The 24,430-nt window shown below is 42.1% G+C and overlaps 1 protein-coding gene across 8 annotated transcripts in view; it reads left to right on the top strand.

Moving 5' to 3' along the window:
* The window catches only part of TMEM178B (transmembrane protein 178B), a 331,523-nt gene that overhangs the window by 3,701 nt on the left and 303,392 nt on the right, over window positions 1–24,430 (top strand). For 4 of the 8 annotated variants that reach the window (XM_066590289.1, XM_066590287.1, XM_066590285.1 and 1 more), the window contains one exon: window positions 1,687–1,753. The exons of 2 other annotated variants lie outside the window; for them this stretch is intronic. The gene's annotated coding sequence lies outside the window, so the exon portion shown is untranslated. Of the gene's footprint in view, window positions 1–1,683; window positions 1,754–24,430 lie in introns of all 8 variants that reach the window. 2 more of the 8 variants (XM_066590284.1, XM_066590282.1) reach the window with 1 other exon arrangement.

Below are 24,430 nucleotides of genomic sequence, written 5' to 3'. Positions count from 1 at the left end.
CACTAAGGGCAATGCTCGCTCATCTCTAACCCTGACCCTGCATCCCAATAATCTCAGATCCAGTGGGACAGTCCCAGATTTTAGGTGGTCTCCCGCTGTCCTGGGAGACATACTAAGTGTTCGGATACAGTCACATCCTTTGGTGAAGCAGGTCGCTGCTCCATCATTCACTCTACCAGTGGCGTGGAACAGGCTGACGTGATGCAGTAATATCATGGCTCCTGCTGTGCCACAGACAGCGGGGCTCGGAGGAGACCTGAGGGGGCAATTCTAATGTCGGAACAGGGTTGTCAGTGTTCCTTCTTTATTATGAGTTGGAGGCACTCAGGAATATCACTAGAGAAACTAAAGGCCATGAGAACACTAAGGGGGACTCATTACTGTGGGTAGCATCACTGGCAGCACTAATCCTGCCTGTCCACGGGCGTTCTTGGATTGCATTCCCCGCGGCGATAATCCAGCTGCAGGGAACGCAATGCATGCCTTCCATAGCAATGCTATAGAAAGCGCAGCCCCCCTGTCCATGAGTGGAGAATCATTGCGATTCTCCGCTTGCGTCCGAATTGTCGTGATTCTCCGCAGTGAGCCTATCCGTCTGCTGGCTCCTGCTCCTGGGCGGCGGAGACCCGCCGTGGGATATAGCAACGCCCGTGGACAGGCAGCCTAAAGTGGCAGCTCAATACATAAATACAGCACCAGAACCAAACTTATAACATAAATACTGACCCAAAACCAAGCTCAGTACATAATTACAGCACCAGAACCAAGCTCAGTACATAATTACAGCACCAGAACCAAGCTCAGTACATAATTACAGTGCAGAGCCACGCTCATAACAATGAATACAGCACCAGAACGAAGGTCAATACATTGGTACAATACCAGAACCAAGTTCATAACAAATATTTCCCCAGAACAATGCACATGACATAAATACAATAGCAGAACTAAGTGATTGTGCTACATGGTGGCAATGGACTGACAGAAGAGCATAGAGGGGAGGAGCCAGAGCCAGGAGGAGGATGATTCATGTAGCTCCACCAGATCAGACGCTGCTGCATGGAGTGAAAACATGATCTGGTCAGGCGAACCTAAGGGGGGGGACAATCACCCCCCCCCCAGTCTATATCTGCATCCATATATCTATCTATCTATCTATCTATCTATCTATCTATCTATCTATCTATCTATCTATCTATCTATCTATCTATCTATCTATCTATCTATCTATCTATCTATCTATCTATCTATCTATCTATCTATCTATATTACTGCATGGGTAAAAGTTATTCAGTGCTGCCCACTAATGGTCACTACTTCAGGGCGCATTGGAGCTGCGGGTCAAATCTGCACTGCACTGTTATGTGTGAGCTGGATGACAACCTGCACACACTGTAATGACCCAAGGTCTAAGATAAGCATATTACTGAGCTTTATCACTTTCTTTTTTTTTTTCGGGAGGGAAGGGGGGGTTGTCCATTAATGTAGTGTCACGTAGCGCCACCTCCTGCAGAGCCTCTTGGTAAGCAGAAGCATCGTTCATTGTCCTGGCTCCTAATGCCACAAGCTAAGCCAATCCTCCTCTGTAAATGTTAGCTGCCATTGATTAGATTTTAATGAGCACTAAATTCTCCACTAACATTTTTTAACTGCGATTGGGATGTTTATTTGTTTTTCTACCAGCAGGTGGCGCAGAACTCATTTACGGGAAGTGTTAAAATTCTCATCAACGCTTCAAGGTGATACTTTAAGGGTAAGAAAAAAAATCACGTAGAGAAAATAACAAAACAATGTAATTATCGCCGCTAAAGACGCTAAATTAGAAAATCTTTGGTCAACGAAGAACAATTTTGCGTTTGACTCTATACAACCAGAATGGGGCTGAAGCGGTCACCAGGCGAGTTAATTCCTCCAAGTCTTGGAAAGAGTAAATTATTTTTCGGCTGAAAGGTCAATGGGAAGTTATCGGCTTTGTAATTAAGGGACATTTACGATGATGAGTTAAATTTAAATATTTCGCTTTGTCAGCATTTTGGTGAAACCAATCAGCCAGCGTGAAAATAACAAGTGAAGAACAAATACTACATAGAGATTTGGGTTTTTTCAGTCCTTTTTGGATTTTTAAGTATTTTTTTTCCCTAGTATATCTCCTATCGATTCTATCCATGTTGATGAGGAGAGGGACAGGAAACGTGGGAGGGGCTCCAGATCCCAGGCAGCTCATTAAGTTAATATAGTTTCACAGGTGACGTATTAATACTCATGTATGGTAAAATGCCAGCCGCATGCTCCCATGTACAGAATCAGTCACATTCCACATATAGGAGTACTTGAAATGGGAGCTCACCAAGCCAATACTGTCAGCCAGGAATACACGGAGTGCACTCCTACGCGTTTCGAGCCACCAAGGCTTTTTTCACAGCATAGGTACTTATAAGACTGAATCCCATTTAAAACAATAGACCAATCCTACTAACTCAATTTGCATAGAGGCAGATCCCCAATAAATTACATTCAACAAATATACCACTGCATTTTGAATACGAAGTAACAAATAGGTGAAAAAAGCCTGATATTTAATAGATATAAATGAGGCCACTTTTGTAATTCATACCCCTGGAAGCCTAGTGACTAGAGTTGAGCGAACGTACTCTGTCGAGCTTGATGTTCGTTCGAGCATTAGCGTACTTGATGGTGCTCGTTACTCGAACGAGCATCAAATTGTGATCGACCCCACTGCAGCTTTTGGCTCCTCCCTGCTGTGACGTGCCTGTTTTGGCCCCTCCCCACCGTGATGCAGCGCGCGTCATTTGAAAATTTTTGGTCTGGCAGGAAGGGGAAGGAGAAGGAGAAGGGGGAGAGAGAGAGAGAGAGAGACGAACCAAGAAAAAAAAAAAAGCTTGTGACCCTGCGTTCCACATACAAAAATGCTCGAGTCTCCCATTGTAGTCAATGGGGTTCGTTACTCGAGTAGAGCTCTTGAATTTTACGAAAAGCTTGACTCGAATAACGCGGACCCGAGCATTTGGGTGCTCACTCATCTCTACTAGTGACCAAGTTCAAAATCCAAAATACCTCTTTATTTAAATGAAGAGGTGCAATAATAGCTCTACAGCACCACCTAATGGAAGGCATCATTCCTGCAAGTCAGTGTCAGACCTTTAAAGAAGCCTTGTAACAGTAACTGTGAATTAAAAGCAGTCATTGTTTACAAGACTTGTTAAAAGGTCTAACATTGACTTGAAGGAATGCTGCCATCCAATAGGTGGCGCTGTAGAGCTATTGTTCCATCTTGCCATTTGCATATTTCCCAGAGGAGCAAGGATGGCCTTATGAGTCTACTCACACCTTCTAGGTGCTCTCCTTAAAGGCCTTTTGTCATAAAAAAAAAAAAATTCTATACTCACCTAATTTTTACCCCACAGTCTCCTTACCACATCTTCTCCTAGATGAGCTCCTGCGGTGCCCTGAGTCAGCTCACTGCATCCTGCACGGCTTGTTATGAAGCTGGCATTGCTCACATTCTTCCTGGCCGGGTCAGTGAAGGTCACGTCCCTGTACTGTAGCGTTCACTGGCTAGAAAGGAATGCCAATCTATTTCAGAGACAGCTCGCATGAGCAATCAATGAAGTAGATCGGCACTCCCCCTGCTGCCCTGTGAGCTGTGACGTAATGTACATTGGCTGTCAGGAAGAAGACTGCCGGCAATGTATGTAACCTCATAGGAAGCAGAAGAATGAGGCGGCTGGAGGTGAAGTGACCCCCTCCCCTCTCTTCACAGGAGGAGATAGGGGAGATGAACATCTGGTAAATAGACTGATGGGGGATGGAAGAGTTAAGTATAGATTTTTTTTTGAATAACAGAACCCCTTTAAGGAGAAACAATATCCTCCCTGACCCATCTCTATTTAAACATGTTTCTCCTGTCTTCCGGATTGGCCGGTTGACTGGAGAAAACATGTTTTAAAAAGAGAGGCATTTGGGATTTTAAACTTGGCCACAAGGTTTCTAAGAGGTAGGAATTACAAAAGTGACCTCATTTACAGTATTGTGTAAATGTTTTAGGCAGGACTGGGAAAACTGCAAATTTAGTATTTTTTCAAAAATAGAAGGGGACCGATTGTCTTCAAATCTTTGCAGTAGCAGGATAACAACCCCAAACATAAAGCCAATGTCATTAAAGGGGTTATGCCAGGACTGAGACCCTCGGCCGATATCAACAACAAGTGTCCTGTGTCCCCGTCCACCTCATCCCCTGCAGTGAGAAGGAGACTAAGGCCGCCTGCAGAAGGGTGGAAATTCCGCGGCGGGATTTCCCGCGGAATTTCCGCCTGTGGAAGCTGCCATATGATTCTGTTAGCAAATGCAATCCTAGGCAGACGGCCGTGATTTGGCCGCGCAAACAAGTCGCGACATGCTCTATTTCTGTGCGGGGCTCGGAAAGACCCGCACAGAAATCTCACTCCCCGACCGCCGGCTCTGGTCTGCGCATGCGCCGGCTGCCCGACAGCCGGCACATGGAAGAACCAGAGCTGCGGGGGCGGGTGAGTGCCACGCTGCTCTCTGCAGGCGCTCGGGTCAGATCCCGCTGTGAGAATTCTCGCAGCAGGATCCAACCCGGCCATCTGCAGGCGGCCTAAATGTAGCACTGGTCGAAAAAAATGCACCAGCTCTCCATTCACTTTCAATTCACGAGTCTTTTGAGCGATAATCGTTGTGTCCATTTACAGCGCGAGGTGATCGCTCAAAAGTTGAGCGATCACCTTGCACTCCGAGCGAGAGATGCAGAAGACACGCGGGGCCAGATTACAGAATATCTTTACTAACAGAAATACAAACAGCACCATACACATTAAACATCAGATGCCGACATCGTCATACCTCGCCCTCAATACAAATGGTGTATCCAATCTCTATGTACTGCACGAGTACCAGTATATATATAAAGCCTAGGAAGGTTAGCCAGCAGAACAAAGACTATTTCTAACAATCAGAGGCAAACAAAGTGCAATAAACATGCTAATAAGTGAGGTTACGTGAGGATACCTTGTTGCCCACCAATAGTGACAATATGGGTAACTTGATAATTTTGCCGTAATAATATATTTTATTCCTGAATTTTTTTTCTACTACGCTAAAAGCTACATTGACGCCTCACAAAGCAGTTACAGTACAATTCACATGTTGAAAATGGCGAGAAAATGACTTTTTGTTGCACTCTGGAGAAACAATTAGCACAGCGGTGGTTCTGAATACTTCTGCGACCTCATAACATTTTCTGTATCTATATTTCCACCACCATTATGTCTGAATTCTCCTCCCTCTCCCTGAAATGTCCTTCTCCTCCTTTCTAGCTTTTTCATAAAAAAAGCACATCCTGCAATTTTCCATGTGTTTTTAAGTCACTCCAAAACCCTGAAACCAAATATCAAATTAAAATGTGTCCTAGTTTGTAATTTTAATGGATTAATTTATAGATTAAATGCACAAAACAAGAATATAACTACTATAATACTGCCCCCTATGTACAAGAATATAACTACTATAATACTGCCTCCTATGTACAAGAATATAAATACTATAATACTGCCCCCTGTGTACAAGAATATAACTACTATAATACTGCCTCCTATGTACAAGAATATAACTACTATAATACTGCCTCCTATGTACAAGAATATAACTACTATAATACTGCCCCCTATGTACAAGAATATAACTACTATAATACTGCCTCCTATGTACAAGAATATAAATACTATAATACTGCCCCCTGTGTACAAGAATATAACTACTATAATACTGCCTCCTATGTACAAGAATATAACTACTATAATACTGCCTCCTATGTACAAGAATATAACTACTATAATACTGCCCCCTATGTACAAGAATATAACTACTATAATACTGCCCCTATGTACAAGAATATAACTACTATAATACTGCCCCCTATGTACAAGAATATAACTACTATAATACTGCCCTATGTACAAGAATATAACTACTATAATACTGCCCCTATGTACAAGAATATAACTACTATAATACTGCCCATATGTACAAGAATATAACTACTATAATACTGCTCTGTATGTACAAGAATATAACTACTATAATACTGCCTCCTATGTACAAGGATATAACTACTATAATACTGCCCATATGTACAAGAATATAACTACTATAATACTGCTCCCTATGTACAAGAATATAACTACTATAATACTGCCCCCTATGTACAAGAATATAACTACTATAATACTGCCCCCTATGTACAAGAATATAACTCCTATAATACTGCCCCCTATGTACAAGAATATAACTACTATAATACTGCCCCCTATGTACAAGAATATAACTCCTATAATACTGCCCCCCAATGTACAAGAATATAACTACTATAATACTGCTCCCTATGTACTAGAATATAACTACTATAATACTGCTCCCTATGTACTAGAATATAACTACTATAATACTGCCCCTATGTACAAGAATATAACTACTATAATACTGCCCCCTATGTACTAGAATATAACTACTATAATACTGCCCCCCATGTACAAGAATATAACTACTATAATACTGCCCCCTATGTACAAGAATATAACTACTATAATACTGCCCCCTATGTACAAGAATATAACTACTATAATACTGCCCCTATGTGCAAGAATATAACTACTATAATACTGCTCCCTATGTACTAGAATATAACTACTATAATACTGCTCCCTATGTACAAGAATATAACTACTATAATACTGCCTCCTATGTACAAGACTATAACTACTATAATACTGCTTCCTATGTACAAGAATATAACTACTATAATACTGCTTCCCATGTACAAGAATATAACTACTGTAATACTGCCCCTTATGTGCAAGAATATAACTACTATAATACTGCCCCCTATGTACAAGAATATAACTACTATAACACTGCCCCCTATATACAAGAATATAACTACTATAATACTGCTCCTATGTACAAGAATATAACTACTATAATACTGCTCCTATGTACAAGAATATAACTACTATAATACTGCCCCCTATGTACAAGAATATACCTACTATAATACTGCTCCTATGTACAAGAATATAACTACTATAATACTGCCCCCTATGAACAAGAATATAACTACTATAATACTGCTCCTATGTACAAGAATATAACTACTATAATACTGCCCCCTATGTACAAGAATATAACTACTATAATACTGCTCCCTATGTATAAGAATATAACTACTATAGTACTGCCCCCTATGTACAAGAATATAACTACTATAATACTGCCCCCTATGTACAAGAATATAACTACTATAATACTGCCCTCTATGTACAAGAATATAACTACTATAATACTGCTCCTATGTACAAGAATATAACTACTATAATACTGCTCCTATGTACAAGAATATAACTACTATAATACTGCCCCCTATGTACAAGAATATAACTACTATAATACTGCTCCTATGTACAAGAATATAACTACTATAATACTGCCCCCTATGTACAAGAATATAACTACTATAATACTGCCCCCTATGTACAAGAATATAACTACTATAATACTGCTCCCTATGTACTAGAATATAACTACTATAATACTGCTCCCTATGTACTAGAATATAACTACTATAATACTGCCCCCCATGTACTAGAATATAACTACTATAATACTGCCCCCCATGTACAAGAATATAACTACTATAATACTGCCCCCTATGTACAAGAATATAACTACTATAATACTGCCCCCTATGTACAAGAATATAACTACTATAATACTGCCCCTATGTGCAAGAATATAACTACTATAATACTGCTCCCTATGTACTAGAATATAACTACTATAATACTGCTCCCTATGTACAAGAATATAACTACTATAATACTGCCTCCTATGTACAAGACTATAACTACTATAATACTGCTTCCTATGTACAAGAATATAACTACTATAATACTGCTTCCCATGTACAAGAATATAACTACTGTAATACTGCCCCTTATGTGCAAGAATATAACTACTATAATACTGCCCCCTATGTACAAGAATATAACTACTATAACACTGCCCCCTATGTACAAGAATATAACTACTATAATACTGCTCCTATGTACAAGAATATAACTACTATAATACTGCTCCTATGTACAAGAATATAACTACTATAATACTGCCCCCTATGTACAAGAATATACCTACTATAATACTGCTCCTATGTACAAGAATATAACTACTATAATACTGCCCCCTATGAACAAGAATATAACTACTATAATACTGCTCCTATGTACAAGAATATAACTACTATAATACTGCCCCCTATGTACAAGAATATAACTACTATAATACTGCTCCCTATGTACAAGAATATAACTACTATAGTACTGCCCCCTATGTACAAGAATATAACTACTATAATACTGCCCCCTATGTACAAGAATATAACTACTATAATACTGCCCTCTATGTACAAGAATATAACTACTATAATACTGCTCCTATGTACAAGAATATAACTACTATAATACTGCTCCTATGTACAAGAATATAACTACTATAATACTGCCCCCTATGTACAAGAATATAACTACTATAATACCACCCCCTATGTACAAGAATATAACTACTGTAATACTGCCCCCTATGTACAAGAATATAACTACTATAATACTGCCCCCTATGTACAAGAATATAACTACTATAATACTGCTCCTATGTACAAGAATATAACTACTATAATACTGCCCCCTATGTACAAGAATATAACTACTATAATACTGCCCCCTATGTACAAGAATATAACTACTATAATACTGCTCCCTATGTACTAGAATATAACTACTATAATACTGCTCCCTATGTACTAGAATATAACTACTATAATACTGCCCCCTATGTACTAGAATATAACTACTATAATACTGCCCCCCATGTACAAGAATATAACTACTATAATACTGCCCCCTATGTACAAGAATATAACTACTATAATACTGCCCCCTATGTACAAGAATATAACTACTATAATACTGCCCCTATGTGCAAGAATATAACTACTATAATACTGCCCCCTATGTACAAGAATATAACTACTATAATACTGCCCCCTATGTACAAGAATATAACTACTATAATACTGCCCCCTATGTACAAGAATATAACTACTATAATACTGCCCCCTATGTACAAGAATATAACTACTATAATACTGCCCCCTATGTACAAGAATATAACTAATAATAATACTGCCCCCTATGTACAAGAATATAACTACTATAATACTGCCCCCTATGTACAAGAATATAACTACTATAATACTGCCCCCTATGTACAAGAATATAACTACTATAATACTGCCCCCTATGTACAAGAATATAACTAATAATAATACTGCCCCCTATGTACAAGAATATAACTACTATAATACTGCCCCCTATGTACAAGAATATAACTACTATAATACTGCTCCCTATGTACAAGAATATAACTACTATAGTACTGCCCCCTATGTACAAGAATATAACTACTATAATACTGCCCCCTATGTACAAGAATATAACTACTATAATACTGCCCTCTATGTACAAGAATATAACTACTATAATACTGCTCCTATGTACAAGAATATAACTACTATAATACTGCTCCTATGTACAAGAATATAACTACTATAATACTGCCCCCTATGTACAAGAATATAACTACTATAATACCACCCCCTATGTACAAGAATATAACTACTGTAATACTGCCCCCTATGTACAAGAATATAACTACTATAATACTGCCCCCTATGTACAAGAATATAACTACTATAATACTGCCCCCTATGTACAAGAATATAACTACAATAAGGCTTCATACACACGTAGGGATTTGAATTGTGGAATCTGTTGCCGGCGTCTGCCTCCGGTTTCTGCAGCAAAGCACATCCATAGCATTCTGAAGAAAAGTGATTCTTCATGCTCATGAGTTGAAACCAATTGTGGTTTCTGCTTGTGGATGAAAAATTGCAGCATGCTCACTTTTTGCGCGGATTCCGCGTGCATGGCTTCTATTTAAGTTAACTGAAGCCATCCGATCCGCGACCCTCACACAACTGTCATGGGAAAGCAGCAGCGAGACGTGCGGATCATCTGCAGTACAGAGAACGCAGAGAATCACAGGTATTCAGGTTCGCCGGCCGCGGCAAAGAACGGATTCCATGCGGGATTCCGCAGCCTGAAGCCGGACGTTCCGTGCGTATGTACCATAATGCTGCCCCCTATGTACACGAAAATAACTTTTGCGCTATAGGATCAGTACAAGCTATTTAATACAATGCGTTTACAGAGCTTGGCCTTGTTCAGGCTGTCACTGGGACCTCTCATGGCTGCATAGGGGTCTATAGCCTTTCATTCCAATATAATTGACAACTAAGTATCTTGATCTTCACTGGGTTAACACTTAACTCTTTGCAATCCAATTTTGGATTCAGGGTTGCCTAGGGGGCTTTCTATTTCTGCCATTATACAATGGCGCCATCTGCTGGCTAGAGCCAGTACTGCGGTATGGGACATGCTGGAGCGGTCCCCCGGACAACAGAGCGGCCAGTAAACTACAGTAAGAATACCCTGCAGGACGTCTTCCAACATCGGAGCTGTACAGCCTTCAATCGAGAATGTCTTTAGACGTCAGACAGTGGATTGGAAAGGGTTAATGGTTACATATTGATTGATAACAAAGGCTGCCAGTGCCGATCCAGCTGTGAACTGAATAGCTGAGCCATATCTGACGCCCGGTTGCTATATATTTCCTTACACCCATTGTGGTGGTATGTGGCAACACGCTCCTTGACTCAGATCAAGGCAGAATTGTCACTCTACTGAGGGCCGGGAGGGTGCAGGGAGGCTCATGGGGAATGGACTTACCTCTTACTACCATTAACCATATTTTCGTAAAAATACATTTAAGCGAACTCCCGTAAGTCTCACTTATCTCATAATGCGCACTTTAAACGTGACGCTTCCTGAATTTGTATTCTCAGTGCATCCTGCAGACAGAGACAATTTTTCACGTCAACTTTATACACTGCATAAATTTGATTCCATCCAATATCAGCTCATATAATATGAAAGCTTAGAGCAAACCTGCAAATTCATCTGTATTGAAAATCAGTGAAACGCGTCAACAGCCCTGTCGTATATAGATCTCAGTAAGCTGCGGCACAGAGTGGCAATTTATTTCCAGCTTTCCTGGCACATTCCCCTTCCTTGACTCTCCGATCTGTTGTCGGTGGAGCCGGAACAAGAATAAATGTTCCAGTTTGCAACAAAATTTTTCTTCTCTACCGGCGCCCGAGGTTGTCCTTTGCCTCTTTTATATCTGCCACAGAGAACACGCCAATGAAGTTTAGGTGTGTATTAATATTGGGTGTTAGTAGCGCCCCCGGTTCTTCAAATTTGTTGTAATCAGTTTATCAGTTTTTTCTGTAACGTACAGTTTGTGTGTAATATATATATGTGTATATATATATATATATATATATATATATATATATATATACCGTATATATATATATATATATATATATATATATAGTCATGGCAAGGGACCCTGGGAAACAAGCACAGTAGGGTCCCCACTCTCACCTTTTAGACAGTTCTTATCATGTATAAGCTGCATACATAAATTAATACCGCCCTACAATGTATAATAATTCTGCACAAAATATCCAAATACTGTAATAGTATTATCTAGTACCCACATGTATTCTTCACGCATAACTGCTATTCAATGCTTAAACAGCTATTCCAAGACTTGTCATCAGCAGTTTTATCAGCAGGGGTCCGCCATGCAGGACACCCACCGATCAGCTGATGGTTGGACTGTACATAGCCAATGTGTTGCCAAAAATGCACAGCTACATATACACTGCGGTGGACAGGATGGTATTGCAGACACATTTCACATCAGGGAACCATGCTCGCAATACCATCATCAGTCACTGCAGTGTTTACAGAGTTATGTTTTTTCAGCAACACATAGGCTTTGAACACTGGTGCAGTGGTCTAGTGATCAGCTGATCTGTAGTGTTCCAGTTCATCTGAAGAAACATCCCAGTCCTGAGGAAATGTCATCAATAGTTCAGTCCTGGAAAACCACTTTAAACAAAAGTGCCATTCAGTGTCCAAGTAATAAATAATAGCTTTATACAATATATAGCCTTTAGAAAGCTGCCATATACGGCATAAATAATACAGCTATATACAGCCTACATAATTTCACTATTTAATACTCAAATAATATGCAGTATGAAAATAATAGTTTCTTTTAAAAGCCCACGTAATACTGCCAGATAGTTGGCACATAATACAGCAGCATAATTTCACCATATAATGGCCCAGTAATGTACAGAATTCACATAGCATTTAATTAAAAAGAGACCACATAATACTACCTTATAAGTCCTACAAAAATACTGCCATATAGAGATGACATAATACTGCATTTCAATTCTCAATATACTGCTAAATCTGGATGTTATGGTTGGTAAATGGTTATGAGGGGGGAGGTTAATGGTAATATCCCTAGAGGTCTTGGGTTGTGAAAGGGTTTAGGTTAACATCCTTTATGATTTAAGGCAGTGAATGGGTTTAATGGTTAAATCCTTGATATTTCCAAGTAAAAAAAAGGTTGATGATTCAGTCCCTTTGTCAGGGCTCAAACCCACAACCTCCTGCACTCTAGTCAGGATAACTGAGACTTTCTATAAAAGCTTTCTCCATCCCTGCATGATAATTGTACTCCAAGCCATGATCAGCTCCATTACTGTCTGCTCTTCTACTATTCAACTGAGACCTTCTGATACCGACCTCTGGCTTCCCTTCTGACTACGCTGCCTGCCTCCTCCATTTGTACTGTGATACTAAGACCTCCAGTTGCTGACTCCTGGCTCTTCCCTAAATACTCTTCAGACCTGCGGCTACCACACCTGGGGCTCCAACCCAGTGCCTGAAACCGTTACACTCTTCTGGTCTAGAACAATAATGGGATTGATTATAAAAACTTATAGATTTAAATAGCACAGAGAAGGAGGATAACTTGGTGGACTAGGGCAATAAAGGGGTTAACTGAAAACTACTTGGTCAAAGGGTTAATAGAAACATTATGGAACAAAGAGGGTTATCACTGGTCAACAATATTAGGGGGTTCAACATCAACCTCCCCGGAGGTCTACGCTAGTAAATGCGTTAATAGTAAATTCTCCAGTGATCTAGGGTGGTGAGGGGGCTAAAAGTTACCATCCCTAGTGATATAGGGCAGTGAACAAGTTAATGATTAAATCCCTGATGTCCCTGAATAAGTAGTGAGGGCGTTTAACTGTTTTCCATTGTAAACTATTGATACTGAGGGGCTACTCTCAGAATAACTAATCACTAGTAGATTGTCGGGTGTCCATTGCCTGGAACTTCCTCTTGATTAACTGTTTGCCAGGCCAGTGTACTTGTGTACTGCGCTACGTTCTGCATGAAACAGACACCTCCATTCTTAGGCCTTAGTCAGACGGGCGTTTTTTCACGCGATTTGCGGATCGCATGACGGATGCGCAAATTGCGTGACCAGGGGCGAAAAATCTGCACCTAGCCGCGTTAATCGTCGCAGCAAAACGCCCGTCTGACCGGAGAAAAATCGCCGTGCGCATCAAAATGCGCATGAAACTTAGACTGGCCGGCGAAAAAAACGCAGCTAGCTGCAGTAAATGATTTTGGCGCGCACATAAAACGCCGAACGCAGATAGGCGCGATCTGTGAATTGTCGTGTCCTATAATTTATCGCATATCCGCATAAAAAGCGGACATGTGACCGATACCATTGCGAACTATTGGTTCTATATATGCGCGAATCTCATGCGCATGCGCAAATCGCGCGAAAAAAACGCCCATCTGACTAAGGCCTTTAATGGGAACTTGGCTTGTAGTTCAAGCCTGGCCACTACAGTAAGAACAGAGCAGTCTTCTTTCTGCAAAATTGAGTTCAGTACATGAGTGCACCAGCCTGACAAACAGCTGATCAACAAAGGGCCGGACAACGGACCTCCCGACAATTTACTGGTGATGGATTATCCTCAGAAAAAGGTCATCAGTAGTTCATAATCAGACAACCTGTAAAAAGGAATAATAATCTCAATCCCTATAGGACATTTTATGTACAACTATAAATGTGAGTGCCTATGGTATTAATGTACCCGCTATGTTACTTGTAGAATTGCAATGCTGTTTGATCCACAGACGTCCGGAGATATCTTGGTGGCAAAGTAAAGGTCACATACCAACGAGTCATTGTCAGGAAATGTCATCAATGGGAGCCAAAATGATGCTATATTGAAGGGGTTTGTGAAGCTGTGCTGAGTGTTTTGCTATTCAAAAACCTTTTTTTGTAATATTTACTATAATACTGCCCCCTATGTACAAGAAAATAACTACTATAATACTGCCTCCTATGTACAAGAATATAACTACTATAATACTGCCCCCTATGTACAAGAATATAACTACTATAATACTGCCTCCTATGTACAAGAATATAACTACTATAATACTGCCCCCTATGTACAAGAATATAACTACTATAATACTACCTCCTATGTACAAGAATATAACTACTATAATACTGCCTCCTCTGTACAAGAATATAACAACTATAATACTGCCCCCTATGTACAAGAATATAACTACTATAATACTGCTCCCCTGTGTACAAGAATATACTACTATAATACTGCCCCCTATGTACAAGAATATAACTACTATAATACTGCCCCTATGTACAAGAATATAACTACTATAATACTGCCCCCTATGTACAAGAATATAACTACTATAATACTGCCCCCCTATATACAAGAATATAACTACTATAATACTGCCCCCTATGTACAAGAATATAACTATTATAATACTACCCCCTATGTACAAGAATATAACTACTATAATACTGCCCCCTATGTACAAGAATATGACTTCTATAATACTGCCCCCTATGTACAAGAATATAACTACTATAATACTGCCCCCTATGTACAAGAATATAACTACTATAATACTGCCCCCTATGTACAAGAATATAACTACTATAATACTACCCCCTATGTACAAGAATATAACTACTATAATACTGCCCCCTATGTACAAGAATATAACTACTATAATACTGCCTCCTATGTAGAAGAATATAACTACTATAATACTGCTCCTATGTACAAGAATATAACTACTATAATACTGCCCCTGTGTACAAGAATATAACTACTATAATACTGCCCCCTATGTACAAGAATATAACTACTATAATACTGCCCCCTATGTACAAGAATATAACTACTATAATACTGCCCCTATGTACAAGAATATAACTACTCTAATACTGCCCCCTATGTACAAGAATATAACTACTATAATACTGCTCCCTATGTACAAGAATAGAACTACTATAATACTACCCCCTATGTACAAGAATATAACTACTATAATACTGCCTCCTATGTACAAGAATATAACTACTATAATACTGCCCCCTATGTACAAGAATATAACTACTATAATACTGCCCCCTATGTACAAGAATATAACTACTATAATACTGCTCCCTATGTACAAGAATATAACTACTCTAATACTGCTCCCTATGTACAAGAATATAACTACTATAATACTGCCCCCTATGTACAAGAATAGAACTACTATAATACTACCCCCTATGTACAAGAATATAACTACTATAATACTGCTCCCTATGTACAAGAATAGAACTACTATAATACTACCACCTATGTACAAGAATATAACTACTATAATACTGCTCCCTATGTACAACAATATAACTACTATAATACTGCCTCCTATGTACAAGAATATAACCCCTATAATACTGCCCCCTAGGAACAAGAATATAACTACTATAATACTGCCCCCTACGTACAAGAATATAACCCCTATAATACTGCCCCCTAGGAACAAGAATATAACTACTATAATACTTCCCCCTATGTACAAGAATATAACTACTGTAGTACTGCCCCCTAGGAACAAGAATATAACTACTATAATACTGCCTCCTAGGAACAAGAATATAACTACTATAATACTGCCCCCTATGTACAAGAATATAACTACTATAATACTACCCCCTATGTACAAGAATATAACTACTATAATACTGCCCCCTGTGTACAAGAATATAACTACTATAATACTGCCCCTATGTACAAGAATATAACTACTATAATACTGCCTCCTATGTACAAGAATATAACTACTATAATACTGCCCCCTATGTACAAGAATAGAACTACTATAATACTGCCCCCTATGTACAAGAATAGAACTACCATAATACTGCCCCCTATGTACAAGAATAGAACTACTATAATACTACAAACTACATTTGCTCTCGGTACGGCCCCGTCATTTACTCTCGGTACGGCCTTGTCATTTGCTCTCGGTACGGCCCCGTTATGTGCTCTCGGTACGGCCCTGTCATTTGCTCTCGGTACGGCCCTGTCATTTGCTCTCGGTACGGCCCCATCATTTGCTCGCGGTACGGCCCCGTCATTTGCTCGCGGTACGGCCCCGTCATTTGCTTTCGGTAAAGCCCCGTTATGTGCTCTCAGCACGGCCCCCGTCATTTGGTCTTGGTACGGCCCCCGTCATTTGCTTTTGGCACGGCCCTGTCATTTGCTCTCGGTACGGCCCCATCATTTGCTCTTGGTACGGCCCCGTTATGTGCTCTCGGTACGACCTTGTCATTTGCTCTCAGTACGGCCCCATCATTTGCTCTCGGTACGGCCCCGTTATGTGCTCTCGGTATGTCCCCCGTCATTTGCTCTCGGTACGGCCCCATCATTTGCTCTCGGTACGGTACGGCCCTGTTATGTGCTTTCAGCACGGCCCCGTCATTTGCTCTCGGTACGGCCCCCGTCATTTGCTCTCGGTACGGCCCCGTTATTTGCTTTCGGTGTGGTTCCGTCATTTGCTTTCGGTATGGCCCCCGTCATTTGCTCTCGGTACGGCCCCATCATTTGCTCTCGGTACGGCCCCCGTCATTTGCTCTCGGTACAACCCCGTCATTTGCTCTCGGTACGGCCCCTGTCATTCGCTCTCGATACGGCCCCGTCATTCGCTCTCGATACGGCCCCGTCATTCGCTCTCGATACGGCCCCGTCATTTGCTCTCGGTACGGCCCTGTCATTTGCTCTCGGTACGGCCCGTCATTTGCTCTCCGTACAGCCCTGTCATTTGCTCTCGGTACGGCCTTGTCATTTGCTCTCGGTACGGCCCCATCATTTGCTTTCGGTATAGCTCCGTTATGTGCTCTCAGCACGGCCCCGTCATTTGCTCTCGGTACGGCCCCTGTCATTTGCTCTCGGTACGGCCCCGTCATTTGCTCTCGGTACGGCCCCGTCATTTGCTCTCGGTGCGGTTCCGTCATTTGCTTTCGGTATGGCCCCCGTCATTTGCTCTCGGAGCGGGCCCCATCATTTGCTCTCGGTACGGCCCCATCATTTGCTCTCGGTACGGCCCCGTCATTCGCTCTCGGTACGGCCCCGTCATTCGCTCTCGATACGGCCCCGTCATTCGCTCTCGATACGGCCCCGTCATTTGCTCTCGATACGGCCCCGTCATTTGCTCTCGGTGCGGCCCTGTCATTTGCTCTCGGTACGGCCCCGTCATTTGCTCTCGGTACGACCCCGTCATTTGCTCTCGGTACGACCCCGTCATTTGCTCTCGGTACGGCCCCGTCATTTGCTCTCGGTACGGCCCCTCATTTGCTCTCGGTACGGCCCCGTCATTTGCTCTCGGTACGGCCCCGTCATTCGCTCTCGATACGGCCCCGTCATTCGCTCTCGCTACGGCCCCGTCATTCGCTCTCGGTACGGCCCCGTCATTCGCTCTCGGTACGGCCCCGTCATTCGCTCTCGATACGGCCCCGTCATTTGCTCTCGGTACGGCCCCGTCATTTGCTCTCGGTACGGCCCTGTCATTTGCTCTCGGTACGGCCCTGTCATTTGCTCTCGGTACGGCCCCGTCATTTACTCTCGGTACGGCCTTGTCATTTGCTCTCGGTACGGCCCCGTCATTTGCTCTCGGTACGGCCCCGTTATGTGCTCTCGGTACGACCCCGTCATTTGCTCTCGGTACGGCCCCGTCATTTGCTCTCGGTACGGCCCCGTTATGTGCTCTCGGTACGACCCCGTCATTTGCTCTCGGTACGGCCCCGTCATTTGCTCTCGGTACGGCCCCCTCATTTGCTCTCGGTACGGCCCCGTCATTTGCTCTCGGTACGGCCCCGTCATTCGCTCTCGATACGGCCCCGTCATTTGCTCTTGGTACGGCCCTGTCATTTGCTCTCGGTACGGCCCTGTCATTTGCTCTCGGTACGGCCCCGTCATTTACTCTCGGTACGGCCTTGTCATTTGCTCTCGGTACGGCCCCGTCATTTGCTCTCGGTACGGCCCCGTCATTTGCTCTCGGTACGGCCCCGTCATTCGCTCTCGATACGGCCCCGTCATTTGCTCTTGGTACGGCCCTGTCATTTGCTCTCGGTACGGCCCTGTCATTTGCTCTCGGTACGGCCCCGTCATTTACTCTCGGTACGGCCTTGTCATTTGCTCTCGGTACGGCCCCGTCATTTGCTCTCGGTACGGCCCCGTCATTTGCTCTCGGTACGGCCCTGTCATTTGCTCTCGGTACGGCCCCGTCATTTACTCTCGGTACGGCCTTGTCATTTGCTCTCGGTACGGCCCCGTCATTTGCTCTCGGTACGGCCCCGTTATGTGCTCTCGGTACGGCCCCGTTATGTGCTCTCGGTACGGCCCTGTCATTTGCTCTCGGTACGGCCCGTCATTTGCTCTCGGTATGGCCCGTCATTTGCTCTCGGTACGGCCCGTCATTTGCTCTCGGTACGACCCCGTCATTTGCTTTCGGTACGGCCCCGTCATTTGCTCTCGGTACGGCCCCCTCATTTGCTCTCGGTACGGCCCCGTCATTTGCTCTCGGTACGGCCCCGTCATTTGCTCTCGGTACGGCCCCGTCATTTGCTCTCGGTGCGGGCCCCGTCATTTACTCTCGGTACGGCCTTGCTGCCCCTCAGGATCTTTCCTGTATTGAATGTAAATCTGCTTAGTTAGATGTCTCAGAAAGTTGCGTGACGACCCTGTGGGGAACTTTAATGGTGGCCATAAATATATTGCAAGCATCCCAAAAAATCAAATTCAGTTACATTTTTTGCAAAGTCGCTCTGATTTTCTTTCCCGCAGGAAAACATTAATGCTGCGAATGATCTGGAATCGCCATAACGCCTAAGTGGTTCCTGAGCACGGTTGGACGCTCGGCCATGCACACTAGTTGATTCATCTTACGTTTGTCATGTTAACCTGGAGGCCTACCGCTAGAATGTCATGTACTGCAGACAGTGAGCAGGGTCCTAATGAAAAATGTATACGGGCTTGTAGAGGGCACGTATGTACGGGGAGGCGGGACGCACATGCAGAGACACATAGGGGTCTCTGTGGAGAGGGCTATTATGGACTATTAGCAACACTATTGCAGCCACTTAAGTGCTGTTCATACAGTCAAACTGGGCTCCTGACTCTGACCCAAGCTCTACTTATGTTCTCTCCATTAGCGGTACAGGGAAATATGCTCTACTGTTTTCTGTTAGCAGCCCGAGGCTGTCTATAGTGTTCGTCAGAAGGATAAATGTCAGGAAGTCCAGCGAGCGCTCTATCCCGGTGATCAGTACTCCACCCCAGATATCACTGGTGAGGGGTATTAGCCGGATAAGTATATAGCATCATGTCTGTAACATGGGAAATGTAAGGTGACATCACTGGTATCCTTTCTTTTAACTCTTTGACTACCTACTATCTTTTTTCTGGTTTTTGTTTTTTTTTCCTGTCACTGCGTTCCAAAAGATATAACTTTTTTATTTTTACATCATCATAGCCGTATGAGGACATTGTTTTTCTTGCGGGACGTGTCATACTTTTTAATGATATCATTTAATGCACCACATAAAGTATAGGAAAACTTTAAGGAGGGTAAAACTGAAAAAAGTGCAAATATGACATTTTACAAAGAGCTTGGTGGCATTCATGCTGTGATAAAAAAGATATATTAACTTTGTTCCATTAGTCAGTACCATTACAACGCTACTATGTTTATACAGTAGATCTTTTTTTACATCTTCAACCCCCTTTTTTTCCATTTTTATTTTTTCCTCCCCATTTTCAAAAACTTGTGACTCTTTTATTTATCTTTATTGTATCTCTGTGTTTATCCCACTCAGACCTGGTGTGTGCATGCTTGTCTGTAGTGTCCCTCTCTTTTCTCCTGAAGACGGTCTGGACACCTCCCCTCCTTGCGTTCTGGGATGCGTGCATTGTGCATTGTGTGGTACGGTGACCGCGCAGTTGCATGAGCCCGCAGGTTTCTCCCTTTCCTGGGCAGGTGCAGTCTCCAGACATCTGATGTCTTATAGGTGTGTTAGATGGGTGATGCCTGACACTGCTCCCTATGTCAGCATGGTGGCTGACTCTCTATTCGCCTAGTGTGAGGACACTTAGACTGGCAGTGGTTGACCATCTGTATGCATGTGAGCTCTGGATGGGGTTCCCGTTATATATTGTATATTGGTGTATGTTGGTGTGAACATTGACGTGTCTGATATGTCTGTGCAGGTGGCCATACATGTGCAGTCCTGTTCTATGTTCTGTGTGTCAACAGTGTTTTGTCATGTTCTGAGTGTTTCGTGTTTCTCTCCGGGTTCCTGGTCAGGGATAGCTAGGTCCCAGATGAAGACAGTGGGGCCGACCTTATCAGGATGATTACCCTGCTTTTAGGAAGAAGTTCCCCACTTTCCCTGATTAGTAAGGGGCAGAGGTCCTTCCATCTTAGCCTGGAGAGGTGCAAGTTGTGAGTGCAAATGCTGTGTGAGTGTTTGCGGATTTAAAAGGACACAATCATGCGTCCGTACTGAGGTGTGGCGCTTTAGTCTGCCGAACGGACATAACAATAATGTTCTGAAAAACATTTTAAAATTTCTAAGTGTAGCAAAATTGAAAAGAAAGGCAATTCTGCCATCTGGGCGGGAATATTGTTTTTTATGACGATACCAAATGTACGATTTATTTTTTTTGCTGTACTACTTTTTTAAAAAATAAATCTTTTGGAAAAAAGTAAAATTATTTTCTGTCGCCATCTTCTGTCCGCCATATCTTTCTATCAATATCATATGACTTTTTTTCTTGGAGCCGGCGTGACTAAAAAAGCACAATTCTGTTATTGTATATTTATTTTTCTGACAACATTCAACGTGCAAGATAATTAATGCTTTAGGGCTTATTTACACGAGCGTATATCTGCTGGCGTTTTCACGGCCGGCCGATATATGCTTCTATCTGAGCGGTTCCCTCCTTCCATCCTCCTTACCGGCTCTCTGCCTCTCTCTCCACTCCGGTGTTTGCAATGGGAAGGGGTGGGACATGCTTCCTCCTAGAATTAAAGCCACTTGGTCTGAGGACGTGACAGCTCCATGCTGCTGGTTCCCGGAGGTAGCCGACAACCCGGAGCTGTCATGGTGGGCCGCAGAAAGACCCTGTCACTTGATAATATTAAAGTGTAAAAAAGTTTTAAAAAGTTAGTTTCAGCTGCCGTCATGGATTGGATCCATGAGGACAGCTGTGGATGCTCACCCCGTCCTCCACAATGTCCTGAAGCAATCTGGTCCTTCAGGACCTGACAACTGTGTTCTGCCCATACGCGCCAGACGTCATTACAGAAGGCCAGGAGGCTCAGGAAATTTGAAATCTCCTGGCTCCCGGATACTGAAGGTAGCTGGTAGGCAGGAGACCTCGCCGGGGACCACGGTGGCCGGTCCCCGAGCCCGTGATCGCCGTTATCCATTGGATAACAGTGATTACGGAAAAGTAAAAAAAAAAAGTCTAAAAAGGTTAAAGTTTCAGCTGCCCTCGTGGATCAGACCCATGAGGGCAACTGAAAATACTGACCTTTGCCCTCCATGATGTCCGCGGTGATCTGGCCCTGCCATGGGCAGGGCTTTATATGATCAAATAGTATACATGGGAGGCCTGCAAGCCTTTACTGGGTACAAGGCTGCCATGGCAACCATGAACACCCTGCAATCTCATCATGGGGAGCTTGTGGTGAGTCTGGAGGGGGGTAACCCCTTCAGTATGATAGTTTACTTGGTCAGGATGTGAGCTGTCAGAAACAGCTAGCACCCATCGGGTGTGAAGCAGTCTTGGCTCAAACCCATCCCACATGTCATAAAGGAAAAGGGGTTTACGGAGAGCGGGTGACAAACTTTAATATCTGAACCAGTTATAAATTGGCGTAGGTTTTGACTATAATTCATGCCAGTTTCTATAAATCTTATAGTAAATGTACAGGGCCATGCCTATTATAGCAAAGCCAAGCCCAGGTAAAAAATGGCAAACTCAACACAGGTCAGTAAAAAAATTGCAATTTTGCAATTTTTTCAAAAGTTGTGACTTTTGTACTTAGGAATTATGGCGCAAAATGGTTGATGCTACCGCCAATATTTTTGATCTCTTGGAAACCTAGGGGAAATAACACCAATGACATTCATCCCCTAAACATAAAACCAAATGTGGGACTAACAATGATATTTTATACTGCATGCATTTAGAAGAGGATTAAGGCCTCATGTCCACGGGGAAAATCAGGCCCGCCGCGGATTCTTCATGTAGAATCCGTAGCGGGTCCCTCCTGCCCCGCGGACATGAGGCCTAAAAATCAGAATAAACTCACCTGCTGCGGACGATGCGGATCTTCTTTCCTTTGTGGCCGGATCTTCTTCCTTCGGCCCGGCGGATGTGATTGGCACGCCGGCAACGTGCCGCGCGCATGCGCCGGGCACATCCGCTGGGCTGAAGATAGAAGATCCGGCCGCGAAGGAAGGAAGATCCGCATCGTCCGGAGCAGGTGAGCTTAATTCTGGTATGGGTGTTCCGCAGATCCGGACGGCTTTCATAGGCTTCAATAGAAGCCTGCGGGAGCCGTCCCCGTGGGAGACCCGCACGAAAATGGAGCATGTCCATTTTTTTTCCCACACGCGGATCCGCGCCTGACGGAAAAAATGACATCCACAGGTATTTAACTACCTGCGGGTGTCCAATGCATCCCTATGGGGCGCGGATCCGTGTGCGGTAAAAACGCTGCGGATTTAAAATAAAAATTATCCCATGGACATGAGGCCTAATAATCCAGCATCTAGTATCTCTTAGGCCCAGTCAATCCTGGATTACCGTAATAGATATGGGTATAAATCAACGGCACTGATGATTATATGAGTCGACAAAGTATGTAATAGTAGAGAGAGAGAGAGAGAGAGAAATATGAGATATGAGACGGATAGATAGATAAATATGATAGATAGATATGAGATAGATAGATAGATAGATAGATAGATATGAGATAGATAGATATGAGATAGATAGATATGAGATAGATAGATAGATAGATAGGAGATAGATAGATAGATAGAAAGATAGATAGATAGATAGATAGATAGATATGAGACAGACAGATAGATAGATATGAGATAGATAGATATGAGATAGATAGATAGATAAATATGATAGATAGATATGAGATAGATAGATAGATATGAGATAGATAGATAGATAGATATGAGATAGATAGATAGATAGATAGATAGATAGATAGATAGATAGATAGATATGAGATAGATAGATAGATAGATAGATAGATATGAGATAGATAGATAGATAGATATGAGACAGACAGATAGATAGTTATGAGATAGATAGATATGAGATAGATAGATAGATAGATATGAGATAGATAGATATGAGATAGATAGATAGATATGAGATAGATAGATAGATAAATATGATAGATAGATATGAGATAGATAGATAGATAGATATGAGATAGATAGATAGATATGAGATAGATAGATAGATAGATAGATATGAGATAGATAGATAGATAGATAGATAGATAGATATGAGATAGATTGATAGATAGATAGATAGATAGATAGATAGATAGATAGATAGATAGATGGATATGAGATGGATAGAAATGAGATAGATAGATAGATAAATATGATAGATAGATATGAGATAGATAGACAGATAGATATGAGACAGACAGACAGATAGATAGATATGAGATAGGTAGATTGATAGATAGATAGATAAATAGATAGATATGAGATAGATAGATAGATATGAGATAGATAGATAAATAGATAGATAGATAGATATGAGATAGATAGATAGATATGAGACAGATAGATAGATATGAGATAGATAGATATGAGATAGATAGATAGATAGATAGATAGATAGATA

This window comes from Eleutherodactylus coqui, chromosome 2 (genome assembly GCF_035609145.1).
Source record: "Eleutherodactylus coqui strain aEleCoq1 chromosome 2, aEleCoq1.hap1, whole genome shotgun sequence".
Lineage (NCBI taxonomy): Eukaryota > Metazoa > Chordata > Amphibia > Anura > Eleutherodactylidae > Eleutherodactylus > Eleutherodactylus coqui.
The sequence above is the reverse complement of the archived record's forward strand: the minus strand, read 5'-3'. Positions and strand labels throughout refer to the sequence as shown.